Source organism: Meleagris gallopavo, chromosome 10 (assembly GCF_905368555.1).
Source record: "Meleagris gallopavo chromosome 10, MGAL_WU_HG_1.1, whole genome shotgun sequence".
In the NCBI taxonomy this organism is placed as follows: domain Eukaryota; kingdom Metazoa; phylum Chordata; class Aves; order Galliformes; family Phasianidae; genus Meleagris; species Meleagris gallopavo.
The window spans coordinates 8,660,582-8,678,576 of NC_139413.1; the positions used below are offsets into that span (position 1 = coordinate 8,660,582).

At 35.9% G+C, this 17,995-nt stretch overlaps 1 protein-coding gene and 1 long non-coding RNA gene across 24 annotated transcripts in view; one reads left to right on the plus strand and one right to left on the minus strand.

Moving 5' to 3' along the window:
- LOC104912305 (uncharacterized) overlaps positions 1 to 17,995 on the plus strand; it is a 263,480-nt gene that overhangs the window by 51,497 nt on the left and 193,988 nt on the right. The window lies entirely within an intron of this gene.
- Positions 1 to 17,995, minus strand: part of LOC104912309 (uncharacterized) — a 63,562-nt gene that overhangs the window by 32,670 nt on the left and 12,897 nt on the right. For all 4 annotated transcript variants that reach the window (XR_014885102.1, XR_014885104.1, XR_014885101.1 and 1 more), the window contains exon 2: positions 171 to 284. This is a non-coding gene — a long non-coding RNA (uncharacterized LOC104912309). The remainder of the gene's footprint in view (positions 1 to 170; positions 285 to 17,995) is intronic.

Consider the following 17,995-nt stretch of genomic DNA (forward strand, 5'->3'; position numbering starts at 1 on the left):
ATGAGTTGACTAGCATTATAAAGTGCTAGTACGCATCATTCTGAAAGGTATCGTCTACATAAAGTGTAATAGCTCTCACTGCTGCAAGTATCTTAATATAATTGAAGAAAACAGCTTGTTCTAATCATTTGCTAATTGTACAGCGCGACTAAATAATCTCTGGGATGTACCTTGGAGACCCGATAGTATGCCTCATTGACTTCTGGGGCACTGACACAGAAGGCGGTAGTTAAATTGCCCTCAGCTCACTCCATTTGCTTGTCTGTAGATCACTGATGATTTGTCTAGAAAACAAAGAAAGGAAAGATTTAGAGTGATAGCTAAGAATATACTCAATAGATCAGCTGATAGTTGTTCTTTATGTTTCCCGAGGAAAAATACCTAGCTCTGCTGTAGAGGTCTGGCAGTGTTATTATACTTATAATTTTGGTTTTTGAGATGAAGTATGTTGTGCTACAAGTTTTTGTTCTGAATGAAAAAAGATTATTCAGAATATTAAACTGAAAAATAATTCTGTGGATCTTATACTTTCGATAATTTTAATATTACAAATAAGTAGCTCTGTGGTATTTTCCTTCATGCTGTTTTTGTGAGATTATTCAGAAAGACCAAAACAAACAGAAAATGATTTATAGGCTATTTTTCAGTGCTGTAGGTGTTTATAAGATCCTTCTCTGAAAACTCAAATAATAAATCTGCGTTCATAGCTCTTCTGCCATAATGGAGCTTATGTTTCATTTCCTGTTTTAAATAAATAAATCCTACTTAAATACTCAGAAAAGCAGGTCTAGGTAATAGTGAGACCGTTTTTGGTGCTAAGCATCAAGCCTGATGAAACCTTCAAAAAACTTATTTTTCAATAGCTCTGAATTTTGTTACATCCTTGGCCTGCAATGTAATCAATTTTCCCCTGTACTTCAAGTGCTGTGAATCAGATGATGGGATTCTCAAAGCCTTCCAGTTCTTGGCATTTGGCATGTTTTGAAAATGCAAAGCTTAAGTAACAAATATTCAAGGTTTTGCTACAGCCACTTGCTTATTAAATTGGACTCATGTAAATGAGTCTACTATTGAGTATCGTGTATTAAATTTAAAAGGAAATATTTTCAAATATATACTTCTCAGTAGTCTAAGGATCCCCTTTTTGAAGAGTTTATAGTCTGAAAAATACTATAATTATTCATCATACGCTGGAGAAGACTTGTTTGTAGTATTAAACCTTAGTGCAGTTTCACAGAAGATGTTCTGAGAATTTCAGATCCATCTTGAGTGTAGCTACATCATCTATATTAAAATGAGTTCAGAAACATGCAAAGTTGAAAACTATTTGGAGATATCAAAAATCTCACATTTGTGGAACATGAGGGTGGGAGGGGGGAAGAAACAACAAAAAAACCCACAGCACCCCTCAGGGTGTGCTTTAATTACAGAATGACCATTATGATAATACATTTTATGCTGGAGGTCTACAATGTACAAAAGGCACTAAGCCACAGTCTCTTTTTTCAAGCCCTATGTCATTCACCTATTGCCTGGACACGTAGTCATTAAAATAAACTCAGCTGCAATGACAGACATAAGACAAAGATGTAAGATTTCATTTCAACTTCCAGTAGCTTTTATAGTTTGAAATTATTCTAGAATTTGATCTTATTCAAGTAATCTTTAAAAGCATTCAAGCAGAAATAGCTGAGGAAGAAGACCAGCACATTAAATTGAGTGATAATATTTTTCAACTGCTGCATTGTTTCTAGAATTTGATATAAACTTTTTTCTCTCAAGGTTCTTTTTTGATGTTATACTCAAGAACTTTTACTAGCAGTATTAGAGGAAGTATTTTTGTAACTTTCCAGTCATAAATCTTGTCTTGATTCTAGTTTCATTCTTCATTCTATGTCTTTCCCCTATTTCCCCTAGACAGTAACTGCATCAATACGAGGGAGATACAGGCTTTCACATCTCTGCAGTGCATCAACATTAGGATCCCTTTGTACTAGATACTATGCAAACACAAAACACAGTAACTGCCCCTACCCAAACTCTTGCAGTAGCTGGTATTTGGTGTAGGCACACAGGAAAGGATCAAGGCAGCCTGCTGGCACTGGTTTCAGTCTGCCAGCTCCCTGACTGATACCAGCCTGGATTTTGCTGGCTTTGCTGGAGGTTTGAGTGGTTTTAGTAGATGTTAGGGGTCATGATAGCTGTTTCTAAGCCTCTTCTCTTGAGATGAAGAGGAAGGTACCTGTTTGAGGAGACAACCGTGGAAGTAAATGCTGCTAGACATAAGTGTGGATTATTTGTTAGAGAAAACTGGATAACATAGATGGGAAGCAGAAAGGGCTAGATCTGGTGGAGAATGGAGACCTAAGAGATGGAGGGCTCAGATGCTACCCTTGCTGTGGCATTTTGTCTGAGCAGATGAGAGAATTTTGTAGGAACATGGGATGAAGAGGAGATCAGTGATGGCTGGATGGTAAACTGCAAAGAAAGAACAAAAAGCATGTAGATATTGTCTAGCTAAGAAGACATAAAAAAAAAAAATAAAAAAAAAATGTCTGGACATTGCAAATGGAAAAATAGTGGAATCAAAGTGATGTGAAAGAATTTAATAAAAAAAAAGTATAAATTTATCATTCAACATGTAATGTTCAAAGTTTTCTTGTGTTCACTATTCACCTCAGTTGGAATAAGGAGAATAGAGCTGTTCTTCAGAATGATCTTTGTGTTTTCTTACTACTCCTGATTTACTTGAAACCATGTATGATTATAATTATCAGTATTGATACCTTCATTTGATTTGATTAATTAGTGTGAAGATTATCAGCCCTTTCCTTTACAAAGCCTTTCAGCAGAGCAGTCTTCAGGAGAGGACAGAAGGGAGTAGCAAGGTCTGTGGGGCAGCACTTGTAATAAGTGACAACTGTGCCACATCTCTATGGCCTGGGTATTAAGCGATGAGAGGAAACACCACTGCCTAAGATTGGGCTGAAGGAAGGTAAGGGGGGATAAGCAGAGGGAGAGAGCTGGACTTGCTGCCTGCAGTGCTTTCTGCAGTGCCTTGGATGCAGGAGCAGGACTGGCCTATGGCCCAGGGGCAGCACAGCTGCATAACATATCTGGTAGAGGGGTTGCAGCAGCTGTATTCTGGCTCAGTTGCAAACCTGTCAATGAAAGGCATTAATCACATTTTTAGACTTTGTGTTATGTAATGGTTTGGTTTTTATTTATACTGCATAAATGTTTCTGATGGAAGACCTTAGTTCCATTGGGTCACCTCTGATGCCATCTATGTAGAAGAAGCCTCACATAAAAGAAGGGCTGCTTTAAGCAGCGATCTGTAGGAATCCTATGTGTTGATGAATAGTAATTATCAGATCTGTGTGCATTCTGTAAACCTTACTAGTGATGAAGCCTCCATTTTACACCTCCACTTTGTAAATTATCAGTCTGGTGGGACTTCATATTATCTTTAATAGCAGCTGGTTTTGGATTGGGACCATACTTGAAATTGGTAGATTTAATCTTACATGCCATTATTGTAAACATCCTTTTCATTTTTACATTAATGAGAATCTTGAGTAGTTCTACTTGAAGTTTTCCCACCCTCAGTTGCACTCTTTCCCAACTTCCTGACTCGTTTCAGAGAGAAGTCACGTTCTTTCGTTTTCTCTGCTCAGCTTGTCTCTGTTCCCACTGCCGCTGATCTCTGCTCACAGAAGCAGTTCCAGCTCAGTGATGAGTGCCAGTCACGATAGCAGAACAAGCCAGAAGTAGTAAACTTATGATTAAAAGCTTGCAAACTTGGAAGTGCTTAGGTGCCAGGGTTTTAAACTCATTGCAACTTTATTAATGACACCCTGGGGAAAGAATCTTTTAATAGCGAACACATCCAAACAGATTTGAGTTAAAAAAGCTTAGTTTACTTTATTTTGGTTGCATGTGTACTACAACTTTATCAAGAGATGATTTAGAGGAACAGCAGTGACGTCTTAGCTTGGATCTCATTAAACTGAAAATCATCCACAACTGAAAGTGATTTTTCAGTTTTATGGAAGCTTCCTCTCTCCCTCTCCTCACGGCATTCTGCAGTTTAAAAAGAACTGTGCCTTAAACAGCATTTGAGCTTAGTGAATAATGATCTCTAATTTTTTTCTTTTTTTTTTTTTTTTTCTTGGAGCACACATTCCTGCACTGTTTTTGGAATGATGTGTGTGCCAATGTATGTCTATTCATATTCTCTCTGGTAGTTCTACGTAAAAACTCCTTTACCCAAGAAAATGGAATCTTTGTGTCTTTGTCTCCTCGCTGGCCTTCAGGCATGTTTTGGCAGGAGCTTCAGCTGTCGAGGCACTAGAGAGGAGGGGCCTTGCAGTCATTTGTCAGCTTTTCTTGCATCTGTAATTTTTTGTCCACTCAGCAGTATTGGAGGGGCTTAGAAAAGGGGGACAGCTTGTAGTTGTTGAAAGTTAAACTCTTTAAATAATTACCAGACCATAACGGTTTGAGGAAGGTGTGCACAGGGGGAGACACTACAAAACTTTCAGCTTAATACAGCTGTAGGTTTAAAGATGCAGAAAATTTTCTTTTTGCCGAATTATGTGTCTTCTCCCTATGTGTGTGTATAGGCAGTGTTACTGTGCTTGCAGACTTGTTCACTGTACTGATAAACTGGCTTTTTTTAGTGGTGAAGAAAATGATTTCATGGCTGTTCAAGACCGGGTTCCTTCCGACCAGTGGCTTTTTAAAAATATTTTTTCTCTGACTTTTGTCCTAATCCTCGACTGCAGTTTTCCTTCATAGCCCATGCACTTTCATCATCATGTGTAGCATAATCAAACAAGAAATTAGTTATTTTTCCTTTTTATTATTGGAAGATAGGCTCCTTCATATCTCATAAAGCATTCTTCATCCTTAGCTTTTTACGGAATATAAATGTTGATCTCTCCTCATTTCAGTAGGCTATTTAAGCTCAGGACTCATACTGTGAGCTGTTAATTAATCAGTGTGACAGATGAAGCAAGTATCCGACTATGAAAGAAAACCTTACTTCAGTGACTAACAATGAGAATGTGAGCCCAAGTGATTTAAAGGATTTTTTTGTGTGAATGTGTGATAAGGAGTCTTAAGCTGTTAGAGGCAACGTTGTTTTTTCGCTCAGCTTGTGTCTCTGCACAAACATTAAAGGACTCATCAATATTTTGTCTTGAAAAGTCTAGACAGCAGTTAAAAGAGCCTCTCCTACAGCTTGAAGAGATCCCATTTCCCATAATTAATAACAGGAAGCGAGTAAATAGGGCTTTGCTGACAAATGAAACAGCAATGACAACATGGATCCAGAAACGTTAGCTCCTAGCTGAGAAATGCAGCTGAGGTCTGTTGATATTAGAGGGAAAGATCACTGTGGAAGACCAAGAGCTTTGCTCAAGCTTCAGTTATGCGATAGCAAATCAAAGGTGCAAAAAGCACGATAATGCATTTTCATTATTGAGGGTGATTCCTGACCTTTGATTACGTTTGTACAGTTGTCCAGAAATGCTTCCTTCTGTCATTATTTGCACTCTTTGAAGGAGTTTTTCGTGTTTATTTAAAAGCTACCAGAAGGCATTTCAGACATTTCCGGGAACAAATTGTATATGTGTATTTTAGGAAGATAAGAAAAGAAAGGAACCTTAAGGAAAAGTTGGTGGGTTTTTGTTTTTTATTTTTTCCTCTTTTAAAGACTGTATTTTCCCTTCTGATATGCCTTTTCAGAAAGTGGTTGGAAACTTTTTCCTCTTCCCACTCCCCTTCCAGTTCCTCTCAGTTATGTCACTGAGCTGTTAAGGTCGTTTTGGCAGCTGCACATTGCTCTGCCTGCCATGCTTATGACTGGCTTTGGTTTTGAGGTTACTTAGTGGGGAAGAGAGGGGAATGTGTTTTCCTAGAGGAGCAGTGATAAGTAAATGGCAATATTCAGGGGCAGTGGAAAGTCCATCTTTACGCCTTATTTATGCCAGCCCTTAAGTCTGAGCTTGTTGAATTAAGGGTTAATCGTTCCTCATGTCCACAATGTGATACAATTGTGTAATACAGTCGGTATGGCATCTTAATGCTGACCTTGAAAAGGGAAGAAAAGGCAATTTACTGCACTGATTGTTTTTTAGACACTTTAGTCAGTGAATTCCTACTTCAGCTATTTTATTTACAATTAACTACTAGAATTATTTTTTCTCTCTGTAGTAAGCCCAACAGCTCATATACTGAAAATGACAAGGGAGACCCAAATAACCCTGTTTGTAGAGCTAATGTTTTTCCTTTTCTGTACATTTTGTAAGATTAACCAGCCGTTGCTCTACGGGAGCATGGCAATGAATACTAAATAGTCCTTCCATAAGGCATTTTGGAAGGAATTCAGTAAATTCAAAGAAAATGTCCCAACGCTGTGTCCTGTAATTTTGTTTATTTTTTTCCACTGACTGTAGTTAATACTACTGAAAACAACAGACCATATCCAAGAAGAAGTTGAAATATTTACATGGCTGCTTCCTTGGCGTTGTCAATTTAAAATATTTACTGCAGATACTCTGTTTAGTGACTGATTAAATGAGTTATCCGAGTGCATATTCCAAATTTTAACCGTAGACTTTTTCCATTTGACTTTGAAAATATATAATTCCATAGTTTGCATCTGGATTTCTGATATTTTCTAAATGCATTTCCGTCCTATTAAATTCTGAGTGCCGAGTTCTGTCATCCTGAATCATGCATGCCTATATCTAGCTAGACTTACAGCTTTTCTTGAGACAGCTTAGGGGATGTGGTACTACTTGACTCAAGTTCTTGGCTTAGCGCAAATAAGTGTCTCAAATGACTAATATAATAAGAAAAAAAATCAAAAGGCAGTAGTTGAATTCATTTTCAGAGTATACCTGTGTACTTCAGGTACAATTATAAACTACTGTGTTAAGCTTTTGGAGTTTGTTTCATTCTGGTGCTACCTTTTGTTTGTTTTTTTGTTGTTGTTGTTTGTTTGTTTGTTTTCTGGAGCTGTAATATTTAGTGCAGTTCCAGTTCCTATGGGAATTTTCTTTGTAGACAAGAGACTTCTTTACAACAAGAAAAGTCAGTTTACAAAGAAAAACTTTGAAGAAAATAGTGGAAATTTATATAATTTTTTGACCTTCAAAAATAAGATGTTTACATGCTGCACATAGTTGACCTAAGTTTAAAAGTTCTATAATTACGGAGAAAATAATAAACCCGTTTAGTAAATAACTTGAATGACTTCAATTGTACGTCACAAAGAGCATTTTTACATTGAGCGTAATCCTTATATTCAGCTTTTGATGTGACTTTTGCAAGCAGGAGGGAACTTTAGTGTGTAGGATGATTCTTTCAGAGTGAAAGGTGATGTAACGCTGACTATTCAAATATTTGAATCTTAAGATGATATTACAGTTCAGCAACAGAGCACTGCTGCTTAGTGCACCACTGCTTAGTGCAGACTGATCAAGTGCCTATTTCACAGATATTAACAAATATACTAGACTGTCAGGTAGTATAAAATATGGTTCCTTCTATAGGCCTGCTTTAAGAGATGATAATATGAAGAAGTATAGTCATAGCAAGACTGGATATTGGTAGCAGAATTCTGTTTTCTTAAAGTCATAGATACGTGGTTTCCAAGTGAAACTCTCCTGAGAACTGGCAGTTTCCAGGTTGCTCCATAGATTTCCTGTTTATTTTATATGATGCTGGAAATACCATCTGATGCTATAGTACTTGTTTCCTAAAAGGGTGAAGGCAGTTCTTTTTCTTTTTTTTAATAGGATATTATCCAAAGCCCACTCTGTTAAAGTAGGAAGGTTTAAAATAGCTGTAAGTATTCTGATTATACCACAGCTTTTAACAGTTTGGTGTTTTTTTTGTTTTTTTTTTTTTTTTTTTGTCTTCTAAGATTTTAATGAACTTTGAGTATATTCTTTGTGTGTGTGATCTGACCTGATGTGTAGTATGCTTCTCCAGTATTTTAAAGTATTTTCATTTGTCTTATTTACTGAAGGGTAAGAGAATTTTATTCGACCTGTTGGTAGGGTATTTGATGGTAGGGTCTCTATTTAAAAAGCAAACAAATGAAAAAAGCAACTAGAATAAAAGTAAAGGAAAATACATTCACACTCAACTTTGAATCTTAGTTTCTAATCACATCCCAGACAATTTTTAAGCACTTCTATGGTTTATTCTTAAGTACTTCCTATTAGGATGGGAACTGTTTCACAAAATGTTTTAATTCACAGAAACCGGGTAGCCCCACTTGTTTTAATCAGTAACCTAATTCTGGCATGCGATTTAAAGATGATATTCTCATTAATCCTCCTTTTAAATAATATAATGTTTATATGGATGAGAATGCTGTAGAATTACTGTGAAAGATGCATAAAGACGACTTAAAAATTTTTATTTTTATCATCCCAATTGTTGGTCAGTTCTTGACTCTTCAGAAGCTCTCCAGGCTTCTGAAACCTTTCCCTCTGCCTTACATCCTAGAAGGGAACAATCAGGAAGGGCAGGAGTTCTCGCTCTCTATCTTGGCAGATGTAGCATTGACTAAGAGATCAAGAGAGGATGGAAAAAAAGGTAAATGATAACACACAAAAACAGTACTTCTCATTCAAGCATACTCCAACTGCTGATTTGGAAGAAAAGACTTTTGCTTAATATACAGATTAAAAGCAAATTTTCTTGTGACTTGTGTTTCAACCATATGAGACTCAAAATGATCTGCATTGCTGTCAATCAGAGGAAGGAATGCTAAAGTATAGTAAGAAGTTGCATTTTTCCTTAGGCATCAGGTGAGTAAGATAATACATTCTCAATTTATTATTTCTTGCTTTAACTATTTAAGCCCTGATTCATCAAATCAATGTGTATGATGATATCTTTTAAAAATGCAACAATGAAACTGGGCTTTTGTTAGATTAAATCTTCTCTTTTAAGAAGACAAAACTTAAGCTTTTATAACTACCTTTGCTCTTTTCCAGAAATATTATTTCACACTGGTAAACCAAATACAATGTGACTAGCTAATAAGTGATTTTTTTTTTTAGGTTTAACATCAAGGCATCTAGGGAGAAAAAATAAAGATCAGGAACAATTTTCTACTGGTTTTTTTTTTTTTTTTTCCTCTCACAGCAAGTTCTATTCTCTTCTGTAAATAGGCAGTTTTTTGGGTTTTTTTGCAACTTTCCATCCTTCATTAGCTTCTATACTTGATGCAGGTGTAGTAGAAGTCTTCGTTTATGATACAGGATGTGAGTTTTATTAAATAAGAAAACTTCAGACTTTACAGTTTTCTTTTTTCTAAGCTCTGTGTTTTCCTTGAGTATGGTTAGTATAGGGCCAGGAACTGATACAGTCAAACCTATTTCATGAGTACATAAATCATAGTATTCAAGAAGAAGCTTTTTAGTAAATAATTTCCTTCACAGTAGTCAAAAAATATTTTGGTGAATGCCATGGGTCCTGCTTCTGAGCAGTATTGCATCTAATACTTTCATTTTACCAATTAATTTAGCATACGTAGACATCACCATGTTAATGAAACATGTCTTCAAGTTAAAACTTGACATACTTTTTTCAGTGATTTTTGTCCACCCTGTTTCACTTCCAGAATGGCAATCTGCATTTCACCAGCAACAATGTCACAGTCAGCCCCCCAAAAAACAAAAACAACAACAAAAAAAACAGCAAACCCAAAACCAAAAAAACCCACAAAAATAAACAAACCAAAAATGTTCTGCAGGCATACACTGATTCTTAGTTGGCTGAGTTTGGCCTCTGGCCATTCCTCCTCCATGAGTTGCTTTGATAATGGTGACATAACAGCACGTGCCCTGGCAAACATTACCAGTGCTGCAGGTACTGTAGCCTACTGTAATGACATGTTGGTTCACTGAAGAGGTCTTAACAGTTAATTTTAATTTGATTAATTAAAAAAGCCTTTTAAATCTGTTTCTAGTGAAAGCACTGCATGTCACATGACTTACTGAGATGTGGCATTGCAGAAGAGCACTCTGGCTCTCAGCATTTGCATCCTTCTGGTCAAAACTTCTCTCCAGAATCACAAAAATTTCGTAGCTAACTGAAACTGGCCTTGTGTTTCTGTTGTTACTTTGATTTCAATGACACTTCATAGCATTTTCCTTAAATCTATATATCTTGTCAGAGATTTTCTCTGTGAAATCATTATACTGATAATTTTGCTTTAAATTATATAGAAACCTTTCAATAAAAATCCATGCCATGTAAGAAAATCAATACCTATTAACAATCTACATTTCCAGAATGATTTGACGTATGTAAGGAGTAGGGAGTATATTTCAGCATATATTATTTTTTATATTTCACTCTAGAGATGTCTAATGTTGATGAGATATGCCAGAAATTCTATTTGTGCCCAGAAGTAACTTCAGTCAATCTTCACCTATTATGTCCAAGCACACTGCCATATTATTGACTTGCACTCTGCAGAAGAATATGTATTTGTTGAGTATTTGTGTAGTTCTCTTTTCAAACATGGTGAATTTTGTAATTTTAAGTATTTTTGTCTTAGTGAAGAAATAGCTATATGTTTTGTTGGACAGTATTTTTTTCACATTCTAATAACCAGTATTCTTTAATCTTTGGAGGCATTTGCTAGTGTTGAAGATCAATGGAAGCAAGTCCAGTACATGACTGACAGTCAGGAATTTTTTTTTGCGGAAACTGTCTTAAATTTTAAGATAGATCAAAATGTCCATATGGGATCTGTACTTATTAAAAATACTATCTTTATTCCACACCTCAAATAGATTAAAGATTATTAAAGATTATTTCAAGTGTGTACTTGGTATTCTTACAAAAGATCTAAATTGGAAGGTGAAGGTAGCAGTGATGACTAGGCTATTCTGCTTAATTCAGGAGGAAGTTGGGGTTTTCCATGAAGAGAAGGTCCACTGAGATAGCTGACATCAAACAGCACAGTTCCATGACTTGGGAAAGACAGCCTGCTATAATTTCTGTAATTTTTGAAGATACTTTTCAACAACAGTAGAAGACTCTCTTGAGTCTTCTCATCTCTAACGATGAAGGCTTCAAAACCCTAGGAATAGGTGATTAAGTACCTTTGTCAAATACTACTTTAGCTCTAATCATAATCAGAGGCTTAGAAGATCTTTATCTTGTCTAGTTTGCTCCATGTGTCACTTTTGTGAAAGCAAAATCTTCTTTAGCAGCAGAATTGTTTTAAACACAGAGCTGACTCTCATTTCTTTTCTTCTCCCCCTAAAGCTCCGCTAAATATCCCAAAAGTCATCTTTCCTCTCTCCTGAATAAAATTGCATACCCCTTTAATAATTGCAATTCTCTTCACATATAAAATATAAGGTGGGTGTGAATTGGGATGTGCTCGTTTTATTAATATGGTGTGTATATGTATATGTAATCTCAGACTTGCTAGGCATTATTCTGTTTTTGTTCATTGGTTTTACTGGATCTTTAACTTGAAAAGTTGGCATAAGTAGTTGCACATGCTCATAATGGGCTAACAGCTTTTTACTAAAAATTATGCATTAGGTACTATTCTACACAAAATGTCTTGCACGAATTTTCCACAAATTGACCATGGGTTTATTTTTTTCCACAAATTATCCATTATGTTTGAAAATTTTGTTAAAAGCAACTTTGAATTACTTCTGACCCATTAGATTAAACACTTAATAACTTAATGGGAGGTCACACTGTTGTGCCTGCATGAGAGTGAGAGAAAGTAATAACATGGCTCAATATGTTGAATAAACACTGCCTCTGAATGCTCGTTTCCCAACTTATATGAATTCTTCATATACAGAAATGAATCACTGTATACCATTCATTGCTATTTTTTAACTGGGAAACTGATAAATATTTTTATGACCACAGGTAAGCAGAAGGCTCATTTTTTCCACCCCACAAAACTTCTACAGTTCAAAACTTCTTCTGTTCCACATTAAATTTCAGTGAAAGCTAAGAATGAAGAGATCTGTCTGAACTGTTGATTTACTGCTGAATGGGAAAGAGCTATTCTGGAGTCAGTATATCTGTTTTTGAAGAAAAATCTCCTTTTAATCCTTAGAAATGTTTTCCAAAGGACTTTTCATAAAAAATGGTGCAACTTCATTTCAAGTGCAACTTCATGAACCACTATTTTCCAGCTTGACAGAAAAGATGATATTCAAAGGCAGCACTACTTGTGAATTAGAAGTCAAACATGAAGTGAAATCTTTTTACGTTTCTGGTGAGAAGTGGCACTTGATCCTTGAGGCAAACAACTTCTCTTCAACCTACATGACACATTACATCACATTACTAACAAGTGCACTGGCAAGGCTAGAAGATGAAATGCCACTTTCTGTTAAGTTAAAAGTAGGGCACATTTTTCCATTTCTGAAAGCTCTATCATTTCATATAGTTGCTCTTGCAAATGAAAAATGGCAATGCTCCTGTACAAAAGTGATCTATGTATTAGAGGAAAGCAGCTTATGTTGAGCAGTGTGGCACAAGAAGATGCCAAGCTTTTCACAAGAAGAGAATGTAGCACAGTCATGCAGAGATTTACAGAGCCTCAAAAATTTAGTTATGCTAAGTGTTTCATTTTGAACTAGACAGGAGGATGAATAAAATATAATTATGGTTGTATTTTTATTTTAGCAAGCTCCAAAAGCTCAAAAAATATAGTGAACTTGTAGATGATAAAGATACTTTCAGTACCTAGATAGAAAGGAGAGAGAGAGAACATGCAGACATTTTTGGTTTTGTTTGTCAGTATACTGATCAGATTAATACAGCCAGATTTTGAGATTGTTATATGGCTGTATGTCTATGATAAACCATATAGAGTTGCCTAGATTTCTTTATTATTGTATTGCAGTGTCTGAAATATTCCCGATTCCCTTTGTTTTATACTAAAATGAATAAAAGGAAGTAAGCATAATACATCTTCCCACAACACAGCAGTCAGGGAATGAACAGAAGGAGTTTCTCATCTTACACCACTCTGAATCTGTAACAGGAGCACTGTTACTGGCTTCTCCAGTAACTTGTTTTTTCCTTTCTTAAGCAGGAGGAGGGAAGGTTTATAAAAATGTTTCAATCAATACTAATAGGTTTTCTTTTGTAGATATTTCGGTGCAACTCTGATGTCTACATTGGAGTTGTTCTACATAGGACTAGCAGGCTCTTCCATAGAGGTAACGGAAAGAATGAAGAGAATTTTTTTCTTTGTTCTATGGTTTGATAAATTGCCTTTTTTTTCTTTCACTTTAATGTCTTTGACACAATTTTATTTTTAAGGTTTTGAATTGGGGAAGTAGAAAAACAAAGTAAAACTTAAATACAAGTAATAAGATGTGGTAAAGAATGAAACTCTAGCTCACAAAGGCTTCCGCTTATGATAATAATAAAGGCTGGAATTGTAATTAGCTTTTTTTGGAATGTTTTTCACTCCAGCTGCACCAGACAATACTCTCACTTGTAGTTATACATACAGACATATCTACTTATTTTCCTTCACGTTGCAGCATGTGTACTTCCCTAATTGGCAGCTTGCCATGTATCTGGGGAAAACAAGATTGTATTAGCAAGAGGGAGAGACTAAGATTTCACGTCTGCTGTGCACAAATATCTTAGTCATGTTAATGCAGAAGAGATTTAAATTAAATTTAGTAATTTGTATCATAACGTACTTAGACCCCCCTTATGGAGAGCCATGATTTGCAAATAATCAAAAGTCCAACTCAAAATTCAGGCTGCCCTTGCAAGACTTCATATTAAGACAAACTTCTGGTGTCAGTTAATGGCAGTTCTGTGTAGATAACTTGCAAGAGTAGATGCACTTAATAAAGTCACTTATTTTTATCTTAATGTTGGAACTGAAATCGAACTGTAGATAGAAGCAAGATGAATGAATACAATGCACTTGAAAATAAACATTCCTTACTACATTCTAGAACAACAACAGCAAAAAGATTAACAGCCCACATTTAGCACATATCAGAGAACAGCTGATGAAGTAATGAGTTCTATTAGGTATGTATCACTAGACTCATTGTTATTGATCACCAAGTTTACGTGGTTTAGCTAGGCTAGCGTGGTATAACTTATTTCACAGCAAGTACTTTGAATAAATTATATCTCCTTCGGAAACTCTTGGTACATGTTGTATTTCTCTTTCAGCATCGTGGCTTGTTGTCAGAAGAACTAGGGAAGTGATTGTTGCCCTGTACTCAGCAACTGGGAGGTTGCATCTTGAGTACTTTGTTCAGTTTTGGGCCTCTCGCTGCAAGAAAGACGTTAAGGTGTAGGAGTGTGTCCAAAGAAGGGCAATGAGGCTGAAATGCAATGCTTATGAGGAGCATCAGAGAGAACTGGGATTGATTAGTCTGGAGAGAGGAGGCTGAGAAGAACCTTATCGCTCTTTACAACCTCCCTGAATGGAGGTTGTAGCAAGGTGGGCGTCAGACTCTTCTCTCAGGTGTTAGAGACAGGATGAGAAGTAATGGCTACAAGTTGCACCAGGAGAGGGTTAGGTTGGATATTAGAAAAATTTATTCTCCAAAAGAGTGGTTGAGTATTGGAACAGGCTGCCCAAGGAGTTGGTGGAGTCACTGTCTCTGGAGGTTTTCAAGAAACGTACATGTGGTGCTTAGCGATATGGTTTACTGGGCATGGTGCTAACGGGTTGATGGTTCGACTTCGTCTTAGAGATCTTTTCCAATCATAATTATTCTATGGTCTTAAGCAAAACCTATCATGAGTAGAACCAACTGTAACTCTAGATCTTGTGTGAGAAGTCAAAGATTTTGATCGCAAAAGGAGAAGTCAAGTTATGCCAAATACATATATGGAAGCAATAAGGTCTAACTAGCTCTCTAAGTTGTAGTTGTTGTTGTTTTGCTTTTTCTTTTTTGTAGTTCTTTTTAAGCAAGCATTTTCCTGTCTTAAAATACTACAGAAATCTAAGACTTCTTAAAATTGATTTCAGACAGACTTGGTGTTGCACTTAAATTCTGCTGTCTCTTTTTCTGTTTGGTGCATGAGGAATGCATGTGGCAATTCAGGTGCTACAGATGATTGACAGAATCATAGAATCATTTGATTTGGAAAGAGACCTTTCAAGACCATCTAGTCCAACTACCCTGCAATGAACAGGGGCACCTACAGCTGGATCAGGCTGCTCGGAGACCCGTCCAGCCTGATCTTGAATGTCTGGAGGGATGGGGTATCCACCACCTCTGTGGGCAATGTATTCCAGTGTGTCAACCATCCTTAGGGACGTTCCTAACATTTATTGTGTTAATAATTACAGACAGCAAAGTACTGTGTAGTTTGGAGACTTTATACTTGCCATCGTAAGGAACTGAAAGAGTAACAGTAATTGAATTAGACTCCCAGGACTTTCTCACACGTACTATCTGTGATAGCTTGCCTAAGTCTGTACTGAGTGAATACTCAATCAGAACTACTTGAAAAGAGTTGAAAGAAGTATTACAAAATGAATCAAGCAGTTCTGTTTTAGTTCTTTAAAACCAAGATGGTCATCAATTAACATATTAATATATTTATGTTTCAATCATTAGTGATGATAGGAAGAAAATATATTAAGAACAGCAAAATTGCATCATGGTTATTCTTATCTTGCATTTTCTAGCTGATATCCTGAATTAAGGAGTATAGTATCCTCCCTGCTATATTCAGCTGTGGGAGGGGGAAGACACTTTTGAATACTTGTAATCTACTGATATAATACTTGATGTGATCACCAGGAGTTTGAAGAAAACTTGGAACTGATACAGCTGAACTTCAACCCAACTTTGCTGTGAACTTATCCAGCGTCCTTTTAAAAGACATTAATGTCCATAAAGAAAATTGGATAATTTTTGTTTTCCTCCTTTATCCCTTCAGTTTCCAAATACAATTGTCTGGATGGGTTTAGCTAACAAAAAAAAGCATGGAGTAAAAAAATTTCCCAGGATCTCCTAGGCATCCTCACTATCCTCTTAAATACTTCTTATTTATGTGTTTTGGGTGTAAAAATCCTGCTATTATACGATCCATGTTGTATTTCTCATCCATTTTTATCTACCTCACTTCAGTCTGTGTGCTGGCTGATAATTGTGGTGACACTAAAGAGAGGATACTTTTCAACACAGTTCACAAAATATTGGATGTGTAACTTAATCTCCTTTATCATCCTCCACTGAATTCTCTTTGTCTTTTCTCATCAGCCAAATGTCTCTTCTTACACTGCTCTGATTCTGGTTTTACAGTTTTGAGGATGAGCCAGTCCCTCTTTCTAGTCCTTTTCCAGGGATTTCCAATAAGAAATCATGTATCTTATAATCTTACCTCCAAAAATAAAATAAAATACGCATTGTGATTCAGCGAAGTGATTTAAAAATGACATGACCACATACACTATGTAAGTTTTCAAGCATGTATGCCTTGCTTCATTCTGCTGAAAAGACTTTATTTTCCTCTCCAAAATGTTTTTATTTGCTTCCTCATCTTCTTGCTCTGTCATGTAAAATCCATTCTCTTTCCCAAGTGCTCAAATGAAGCAATGTAATTTTATTAGGCTGCCTACAGGACAGTTAATAAATACTTAAGTACCTGCTTACATCTGAAGTTTCCATGAATCTCTCTCAGCCTGAAATTAGTTCTGTTAACTTTTTGAAGCAAGCCACTTACTGAATACTTGGTCTTAGTAAGGATCCTTTAATAAATACAGAAAATACCTGTTAGGATCAGGGTTGCAGGACCATGGGTAAATCATTCTTATGAAGAAATAAATGAAGTGTTTGACTAAGAAATATAAATTGAAATTGAATTTCTTATTCAAGAGAAGAGAGGGATGAGATGTTTGTTTCAATGTTACTGAGACAGATTAACCCTGGTATGTTGAAGGAAACTTTGTAAAGATATATATATATTTCTGATCTCTGTAGAAGGTAGTCTAACCAACTGTGGAAGGCAAGGGTGCCCAACTTCCATTTAATTTGTCTGATAGCAAATTTTAAGATTTGATTTTAAGCAATATGGAAATAATTTGAGGAATAAGATAATTAGTGTTCTCACAAAATTATGTTGAATTTGTGTATGAATATTATCACTCATTAATGCTGTGTTTAGGAATTGTATTCTTGATTTATCAAGATACAGCGGGTGAGAATGGGAATGATGCTATACAAGTGAGACATCTTTTCTTATTGATTTTAGAGTGGGATAATTTTCATGACTTTTCTGAGGCTATGAGAAATATGTTTTCTGTACATTAGATGTTTTGATTTTCAACTAAAAGGTTGAGTTCTACAGTGCCACCATATTTTAAAGATTAAATCCACACAGTAGTATATGGAATACAATATCCATTGTTCATACTTCTTGAATGGCTTGGAATCATGTGTTAACATGATGAAACCAGATGGGATGTTCAAATTCCAAACTCCATTTAGTACTAGCCAGATGTCTTTCCTGGAGAATGGGGGAGGGATTCTCCAAATAGCAATTTCATAGATAAATTAACCTTCTAATTTTGAGAAAATGATTCAAGAGAATAGTTAGTAAGTTACTGTCTGCATTCAGGCAAACTTGATCAAATCTCATTTCAGCTTTTGGCTTCAGATGTGGACTTTATCATCTGACCCCAAATGTTTGTGGTTTTCTTTTCTAGCTTAAATTAATAAATAAGTGAAGGTAAAATTAGCCTGACAACAGGTTGTAGCGCTCCAACTTGAGTTCATACTGAAAAAAATAAAAAAACAAAATGGAAAGAGAGGGAGAACAGGTAAGTAAAAAGCAAGATGCAAAATGTACCACTTTTAAAAAAAGTTAAACGTTGCCAAATGATTAGCAGTCAATCAGAAAGGTTGTATGCATAAAAGAGATACCACTATGAGTGTTGTCATGTTTGCAGAAGATGCATAGCTATCTTTTTTTCTTT